Source organism: Eschrichtius robustus, chromosome 4 (genome assembly GCF_028021215.1).
Source record: "Eschrichtius robustus isolate mEscRob2 chromosome 4, mEscRob2.pri, whole genome shotgun sequence".
Taxonomy (NCBI): domain Eukaryota; kingdom Metazoa; phylum Chordata; class Mammalia; order Artiodactyla; family Eschrichtiidae; genus Eschrichtius; species Eschrichtius robustus.
In genome coordinates, this window is record NC_090827.1 from 59,700,501 (window position 1) to 59,710,362 (window position 9,862).

Sequence of the window (9,862 nt, forward strand, 5' to 3'; positions counted from 1 at the left end):
TTTCCCAGCCCCGCCCCACTCCCCGCCCCGGGGCTGCAGCCCCAGGTTCCGGCAAGGCGGACACGCGAGCGCCCTCCTTCTCCAACATTTTCCCTTCTCGACCCCGCCAGTCGCCGGCGGCGGGGAGCACCCGGCGCAGGGTTCCAAATGTGTCCCGCGCGCGTGAACAGTCCAAGGGCGCACGGCTCCCGCGCGCAAACCCGCCGCCTTCTTTTCCTGCTCCGGCTGCAGCTCAGGTCCAGCCCTGCGTGGGACAGCGCCGGCCACCTCGGCGCCTCCTCCCCACAAACACTCAGTAGCAGTGCGAGCTTCTGGCTAGACGCGGAAGAGGCCGTGGTGCATCTGCGACACGCGAGGTTGCGGCGAGAGCGGGGGCGGGGCGGGAGAGGGAGCCGGGCCGGGTGGGTAGACCCGTACAGCCGGCGCGTTGGAAGCTCCATTCCTCCGCCAGTTAGCTGCGCTTAACCTCCCCAAGCCTCCGCCTCCCCGCCTGTAAAAGGAAAGGATTGGACTGAGATCCATCCATCTGTAAATGCCAATCACCTTAACCGCCTCCAGTCGTTGCTGAGGGTGCGCGCCCTCCTGACGGGGCTGGATGTCGCGCAGACGCGAGCTCCTCCGGATGGGTTATTAATAAAAAAATTGCAACCGTCTTTGTTAAGCGCTGTCCGTGTGCCAGGTGTTTAAGGTATGCATTTAACTTGATCCTCACAAAACAACAACAACAACAACCTGGGAACTAAGAATTATACACATTTCTTTCTAAATTCACTCCTCTGCTGATCTGATGGCTTTACACACCAACTTCAAGCTAACGGTTCCCATGTTTGTATCTGCAGGGTGAGCCTTTTCCTTGACCTACAACGCTCCCACATCCAACTGCTAAGACCACAGCTGGAATGATTACTAAAATGGCTCCTCAGGTAAAACAAATCGTTCCAACGTGCCCCGGGCTCGAGCCTTGTTTGCAGAGTCAGGTACAGAAAGCAGTGGGAGAAGCTGGAGGGGCTGGGGGCAGTGAGGGTGTAGCTCAGCAGAGATTCGTGGATAGGGGGCTGAGAAAAAGTGGTTGCATTCGGCCTGTAAGAGGTCCTTGGTGACTCTGCAGTGTTTGGGGGGTGGGAGCTCGCTTTGGAAGGCTGAGCAGTGAACGTGGTGAAGGCTGTGAAGAAGGCCGACGACGTGGAGGGAGCCCTCTCCAGAGAAACTTGGAGGCAAAGGGTAGGAGAGGAATCGAAGTGTCGCCTGAGAAGAGAACAAGGCCTAAGGGAAGCTCTTTCAGACCGAGAGACACGTGGGCACGTTTGTTCAGTTTGTCGGCAGGAGAGAGCCAGCCGAGACCTGGAGAAAGATGTGAGGAGGACGGGAAATCCTGGACGGGGATTCCGCGGGAAGGAGGAAGTGGTGGGTCAAGAACACCAGTGGGAGGGATGGCCTCGGAGGAAAGGAGAGGAGGAAACAGGCGTGGGGAAAAAAAAGAAGGCACAAAAGAAACATTTTGAGATACACAGGGGCCCCGTGAGTGAGGTTAGCTATCAGCTGAGTGAGAGAAAGGAAATCCAGGTGAGCTTTTAAGGAAAGCAGAGCCGGTAGGAAGGAAATGGCCGCTGGGGGAAGAAGTTGCCTCGGGAAGTCCTGTGGGTCCTTCCATCACAGGCCGGTTGCATTGCTCCCTTTCTGCCTTTCCCAGTACCCGCGCCAACATTCACACCCCACCTCACCTGTCCAGACCTTACCATCCTCCCGCACCTCCCTCCCCTCTGGCTGTGATCCACTCTGCAACCACTCCTGATTTAATCCTCCTAAAGCACAGCCCGGGGTAGGGCATCTCCTCTGTCTACCAGACTAAATCCAACCCCATTTTAGCCTGCAAGGTCTCCCTGACACAACCCAACAAGCTCTCCAGGCCTTTCTCTTATCGTTTACCTGAACTCCAGCCAAATGGGGGTCTCTCCCGCGGGAGCCTTCTCTCATTGGTTTAGACGTTTCCCCAAAGCCACTTCCTTCCATGAACTTTTCCCCAGCCCCCAATCCCACTCTTAGCCCCCAGCCCTCAAACTGATAATGCCATTCTTTTCTTTGAACCCTGATTACATACTGTAACTCTGTTAGAGCAAAATACAAGGTTTTCTCTTATGGTATAATTATTGTTGTAGTTTATCTCATCCCCATATTAGATCATAAATCCCTTGAGGGCCAGAGTTTGTTTATTCTTTGTATTCCCCAGAATACAGAGTTTGTTATGTAACAGGCCTTTTTATTGTCTTTGTTCATTGAATACCTAATATATACTGGCCCTAAGCTAAGTGCTTTATGAGGATTATCTCCTGTTAAATTCCTGAGAGGAGTAATCTGCCCAAGGTCGTACAGCTGGTGAGTGACCAAGCTGGGATTTGAACCCAGTGTTCTGACCTCCCAGGACTCCTGCTTGAAACTCTAGCTGCATTGAATCCTAATGCTTTTAAACCATGTCCAAATTTCAAAGCATACATTTTAGAAGTGAGTGTGCAAATCTGGATGTGTGATACCAGCGTATCCCTCTGGTAGTATTCCAACATTTACGGTGAATTTCAGCCTTGCTCTTGGTTTGTAATTCCTCTCTCTGCAAGCCCTCACCTCATTAGGGAAATGTACTCACCACCAGCACCTGTCTGTTGCTGTCAAGCCTCTGGCTCCTGCTACTCCACATAATGTTAACCACAAGTCAAGCCTTCTGCAAAGCAGTCACATTTTAGCTGCCCAGTTTCATATTTCATAAGGACATTTTCTGAGTGCAACTGTTTGCAAACCTCTGACTCATCTTAGTTCCAGAATAGACTCCAGGCTGAGATCTCTTATGCTGAATGATGAAACCTTTAGAGCAAAGTCAAATCTATGTAAGGAGAACAAGTTCACTATGTAAAGAAGAATAAAGTTAGATTACTACTTTGTACCACGTAAAACGGTGGACTCCGGATAGAATAAAGTCCTGAATGTAAATGGTCAAACTACTACTAATAGAACAAAATCCAAGAGACTCTCACTGTGATATTGCATAATGTAAGAGGCCAAAAAATTTCTTGACTTCATCAAAATAAGGCTATCTCATCAGTGAGGCTGCTATAGACAAAGTTAGCAGGTAGATCCAGATGGGGAGCAGATTTTCGTGTTGTTAAAACTGACGAGGCACTAATATGTAGATATAGGATGAACTCATACAAACTGATCCAAAAAAAAAAAAAAAACTGACACGAGATCCAGTATAAAATGAACAAGGAATGCTTCTCCCCAGTGCCTGGAACATAATAGGCACTCAGGGTAATTTTTGGTTGAATAAATGAATGACTAGCAAAAGATGCAAAAATGCTCAAATTCACTGGTAGTTAGATAAATGCAAATTAAAACAAGGATGTTACACCATTTTACATCCACCAGAAAGGCAAATATTAGAGAGATGCAATGCTGCTGATGGGAAACAGGTACAAACAATCTGGAGAACAATCTGGAAGAATTTTGTGAAATTAAGTATGCGTGTACCCCATGACCCAGCAATCCCACTCCTGAACATGTATGGCCAAGAGATTGCACAAGACTGTAAGGGGGCACATAGTGTTATTTGGGGTAGCCATAAGTTCAAGGCCACCTGGCTGCCCATTGTGGGCAAATAATAAGTAAAATATGGTGGATGCCCATGAAATGCTATGAAGTAGTTATGACAATGAACTTGATCTACACACAGCAATGTAATTAAATCTTAAACACATACTGGTGACTAAAAGCTAAGAAACTAAGACCTCGCAAGCTGCACAGTGCGGCCAAAACAAAAAAGAGAGAGAGATTTGTGGGTTTGGCTCTTGAATAATGATGTGGACCGTCTAAGATTCAGAGGAGACCTGCAAAGTTTTTTGAAGAACTAGAGTGCAATAAACACTGCCAGCTTGGACTAGAATGGGGGTTGTCTAGAAAGGGGATAAGTGTATTTTGCATATGAGAGCAACATAGATAATTTGTGGCTAAAAGACAGACTGCGCTGGTCTTATACTATGGCCACAAATTATTTGATATTCTTCCCTTCGAAGGAAATTTGGAGGAGTTCAGTTCTCCTCTTCTTGAAGGTGGGCTGTACTTAGCCACTTACTTCTAATGAATAGAATATGGCAGAAGTGGTGATGTGTGATTTCCAAGACTAGGTTATAAAAGGCATTGTGCTTCCTCCTTGCCTTCTCTTGGATCACATGCTATAGGACCGACTTTTTCAACCTCAGCACTATTGATATTTTAGACAGGATTATTCTTTGTTGTGAGGGGCCGTCTGTGCATTATGGGATGTTTAGCAGCTCCCTGGCCTCTACTCGCTCAAAATTCCCAGAAATTGAATTGTTGTGTCAAAGGCTATATACATATGTACATATGTACACACACACACACACACAAAGTTGCTTATTTATTCTGTTGTTTTTTTTTTTTTAAGGCTTTGGATAGCCAAATTGCCCTTCAAAAAGTCTGTATCTTTTCCCACTTTCACAAGTTGAATATATGCACCTTTTTCTTAGCATTTTTGCCAATATTAGTTTTGCCTTTAAAAAAATCTTTGCCAATTTGATAGACAAAAATTGATACCTTGTTTTAATTTTTTTTTTATTGGTGACCTTGACCATTTAAGAAATGATTTGGGTCTGTTGTACTTTTTTATGACTTAGCCCATTTTTTTCCTGCAGCATGAGCAAAAACATAGAACCTACTTTCTACGCGAGCAGAGCAGGTGGCACTGTACATTCAGGTGTGGAGGACTGGAGAAGCCCTGCTTCCCTCGCCACCCCTCCGAGGCAGGAGCCCACTGTAGGAAATTCTTCCTTTAGAAATTTATTCCTTTGGTTCGTTCTCCCTCTAGATTTTAAAATATCAAGCAAATCCACTCTAAGGTATTGGCGACACATCAACTTTCTTTTTGACACATTTTAACAGTTACCAATACTTACAGCGCCATAGTTGGGTAGGTGGGTGGGATCGGGAAGCAGTTAAAGAATAATACTGAAAAGAGGAAGAAGACAAGAAACAGGGCATAATGGTCACCTCAAACTTTGCCCTCATCATAGTTTTGCTTAGGTATGTCCTTTTCTAGTCTACCTCACTCTCTCCCAAGAAGATAACTGTCAATTCTTTAAAAAATTTTTTTCAGGAAATTTACCTCTTATGTTTTGGTGCTTCACCATTCCTGATATTCATCCACATTCAATAAATGCATAGTTTGAACCCCAACTATGTAGGACTCTAGGCACTCTGCAGGACACTAGGAAAAACCTATACATTCCCTGCCCTCATGAGCTTATACTCTAGTGAGGGAAACACACCATTAATGAGTAATCAAAGAAGATAACATGATGAATGATGGGCGATATAACGGCTCTCAGTGAGGTGCCAGAACTGAGAATAATCTGCAGCAGCTCTGCTGGCCTGTTGGTGCAGGAGTGGTGCAGGCATGACTTTGGAGGGGGAGGTTGAGAAAGAATTCTGACCTACATTCACTTCAGTAACAGTTTGCTCTCATATGCAAAATACACTTAGCCCCTTTCTAGACAACCCCCATTTTAGTCCAAGCTGGCAGTGTTTATTGCACTCTAGTTCTTCAAAAAACTTTGCAGGTCTCCTGTGAATCTTAGACGGTCCACATCATTATTCAAGAGCCAAAACCACAAATCTCTTCTATTTGGGGCCGCAGCTTACGGGATCTTAGCTCCCCAGCCAGGGATCGAACCAGGGCCCCGGGCAGTGGAAGCACAGAGTCCTAACCACTGGACCGCCAGGGAATTCCCCACAAGTATCTTGAAGATAAGCCCTTCTCTACCTTGAGAATATGCTGAAGAACAACATCCTCCAGTTTCTTAGACGCTCTATTGTTTGACTAAAACGGTGAGGCACACTTTAAAAATTTCAGTAGAAGTTTTGTCCGCCTGAATGTACTCTGAAGCAACATCTTTGAACTTTCTGAGGTCTTAACAAGGGATTTAACAATTACATCCTTGGATTCATCTTTAGACCATGTTTTCCTGGCATGTCCTTTTGGATTTGATCTTTGCTACAAATCATTTCCTAATTTAAACATCATTTGTCATCTGAGAGGTTAGGAGTTTACAAAACCATCAAGTCCTGGTTGCTTTTGATTAAACTGTCCTTTTGGCTTATCGATCTCCTCTTGCATTTTACTATAAGCAGCAAGAAACCAGGAGGTACCTTCAACACTCTGTATAAAAATCTCCTTAGTTACATCACCAGTTCAATAGGTAGTTTTTCTACTTTCCATGTTACTTCAGGTGACAGTATGGATAAACTTCCTGCTACTACATGACAAGGAGACCACTTCTCCCAATTTCCAATTGCATTTACCTCATTTTCCTGCAAGCCTTCACCCACAGCCTCTTCACAGTCTATGAGGCTTCTGCCAACAGTTTCTTCAAAGTTCTTCCAGTTTCAACCCACTTCTCAATCCTGCTCCCTTTCACATTTTACATTCTTGTTATATCATCCCACTTCCAGGCACAAAAATCTATTAGTTATCTATTGCTGCATAACAAATAATCAGTAAATTTAATGGTTTAAAACAACAAACATTAGAGTCATTTTTATGGGTTAGGAATTCAGAAGCATCTTCTCTGAGGGGTTCTGGCTCAGGATCTCTCATATGGTTGCAGTCAGGATGTCAGCAGTGGTTGCAATCTCATCTGAAGGCTTAATGGGGGCTGAAGGATCCATTTCCAAGACGGCTTTTCACATGGCTATTTGCAGAAGGCTTCAGTTCCTTGCCATGTGAGCCTTTCCATAGACAGCTTGAGTGTCCTCACAACACAGCAGCTAGTCCCTCCCAAATGATTCCAGTGAGAACAAGGAGGAAGCCACAATGTCTTTTATGATTTAGTTTCAGAATGACACCTCATCACTTCTTCCACATTCTGTTCCTTAAAATCAAGTCTAGGTACAGCCCACATTCAAGGGAAAAGGGGGTTAGACACTGCATTTTGAAGACAGGTGTATCAAATAATTTGTGGACTTTTTTTAACCAAACACAAACCTCCCAAATTAGGCAGTCCTTGGGATTGTCTAAAGTAATCTCATGTCTTGCAGCTATTGAACTGAGAAAGAAAAAGAAAAAAAAAATGATCCTTTAATTTGCTGAATTAAAATATCATTTGAATTCACTGCTTTGTAAGATCTCGTAGGTGAAGACAGAGTATAGATTGGGAAAGAGCGAGACCCTGAATGCTGAACTGTGAACATATGGGAATGTTCAGATGGCTTCAAGTTCCCTAAACTCCCAACCCTATGAAAATATGCTGCTCAGATCTCCTGTTGCAAGGAGCACAAATGACTGATGGACCCAGCTGCTACCCCTCTGGACCTTTCGCCCTCTCACTGAGGCCATACTCCCTTGGGCTGCTCCCAGCCCATGACAGAGCGTGCAGAAGTGCCAAGGCAGGCCTATTTTAGCAAAATGTGAGATTCCTCCTCTTGGCGACCTTGACTTGAGGTCTCCCCATTGGCCTGGCCAAACCTTCATTTGAACTGTGCTGCAGTTCAAGACCAAATCTTCTTTTCCTCCCTCTGTCCTTCCACAGGGATCACACGTGCATCAGAATCTAAAGGCTCTCCGTATGTTCTGCTACTCCCACCCCAGTAAACCTCTCGAACATCTAATGCCATTTTGCCATTTGCTCCCTGGCAGACCCAAACTGCTGCAGCCTTCCTTGTCAGAGAAATTCTCCCTTCTCCCTCTGTGGTGAGGATTTTCCCACTTTGCGCGAAGACTCTGTAACGACCTTTGTGGAAATGGGCTGGCAGGGGGCTGGGGTAGCCAACTCTCTTTATTCTTCACCCCTAACATCCCTCACTGCCTTGAATGCTACCCATGTGCTAGAGGCAGTTTATCCTAGCTCACAAAAGCCAACTGTTAAATTTTCAGGAATTTAGCAAGTTGGTTGGTAAACACAGTCATTATTAAGACTTAAATAGACTTACAATTAAAATAAATTATATTAAAACCAAAGGTAACAAAACTCAAAACCTCATCTCTTCCTGGTTTTTAACACCTTTTTGTTAGTTAGTATCTATGCTCTTGAGGTTATTTACATCTATTATATCTGGATGTTGGAAATAATACATAATGATGTGCTACTTGCACTTCTCTTTGGATTTTGGAGGCCAGATTTAGATGTGCTGTTTCAGCTCATTTCTTTAGTAATCTGAGAGGTTGCCGGCTTTGAGGGCAGCCAGAAGCAAGAGAAGGCTTTCAGCTGGTCCAGAAATCTCTGCCCTCTGATCCAATGAATCCAGCATGCTCAAAGCACCTGTGGCACAGAGAGCTGCTGAATGGAGCTTTGGCATGTCCAGAAAGGCGAATCAGAGCACAGGCCCCCAGGGCTTTGCAGCTGAGCCAGGAGCTCTGTGGCATGTAACCGTTCACCTTTAGAGAAACCAGTCTCCGTTTGTTGCTTGGCACCAGTTAATACGGTAGCCTGATCATGAGACCTTAGGTAACCAAGCGACTGGTGCCCATCGTCACCCAAGGTCACCTGATCCACTAAGCCATAAAGTCGGCTAACATTTAGTGTGTGTGCACAGTGCCAGGCTGTGTTCTAAGCACTTTACCGGTAACATTCCCTTTAATCCCCACCACAATTCTGGGAGATAGTACTGTTATTATTGCTGCTATCCCTACTTTAGATGAGAAAACTGAAGCAGAGAGAGGACAAGCAACTTGCCCCATAGTCATATAGCTAATAAGTAGCAGAGCTTGGTTTGAATCCAGGCCCTCCGGCTCCAAAGTCCACACATGTAATTACCAAATTATTTTGCTTCTCGTAATCGAGTGAAAGTTTTCTATTTAGGACTGGGCTTGAGCAGGAATTGAAGACAGAACAAATTGCATGGTGTGCCCACTCCTACCACACTGCCATCTTCTTCAGCCTACACCTCTGACCTGGGGACGTTCTCTAAGTCCAGGTGACGAAGCAGACAACCTCCACTATATGACGGCAGCAGCCACAAGTGGACTGCCACAGCACTGTAGCCCAACTCAAGGGTGGCCCTGAAGAACAGCCGAGAAGGGGAATTTTCCAGTAGACAGAAATGTAAGCATTTCATCCTGTTGACCACTTTGTCTGAAAGGAGAAATGGGCTGAGGTGCATGTCACCAACTAATGGTCAGCAGCTGATGGCTTAGCTTAGTAGCCAGGGACTTGGAAGGATCAAGAACGCAGGGATAGTGACAAAGAGATTTGGGAGAAGAGGTATACAGGGGATCGCTCAGAATGGATCCAGAGTATGAGAGTATTTGGTTCTTTGTGAATACCCACCAAAAGACCTCCACTGTAGAGGAAGCGCTCAATAATCAGGTGAAAAGTTTGACCTATCCTCTGCATGCCAGCCCGCTTCTTTCTCCAGAAGTTCCAATGTTGCCCAGTGATCTCATGAGCAAAGTGGGCATGGAGGCAGAAATGCAGGCGCCACATGGGTTCAGCAACTTGGATTTCCCCTCACGAACGCTGACCTAGCTATTGCTTCTGTGGAATAATTGTCCAGTAATTAAAACCAAACTTGAGTCCCTGATATGAATTAGGCTTGAATGTAACAAAGCCAGGAACAATGTGTCCAGGGAAAGAAATGAATTCTCTCCAGACCACCTCCAACACCATCTTGGCTCAGCACTTGAATGTCAGAATCCTGCCCCAGCTTGCCTGGTAGAACTGGATGCCTCCTCTGGGCTCACAGGCTTTGGGGCTCCCATGGGCTACCACGCGGGCATGTATGACAAGTTGAAACACCAAGGGAGTCTGAGGAAGGTGGCCTGACTAGAATAGCAACCTATTCTGCAATTGGATTTGCTTTCCTG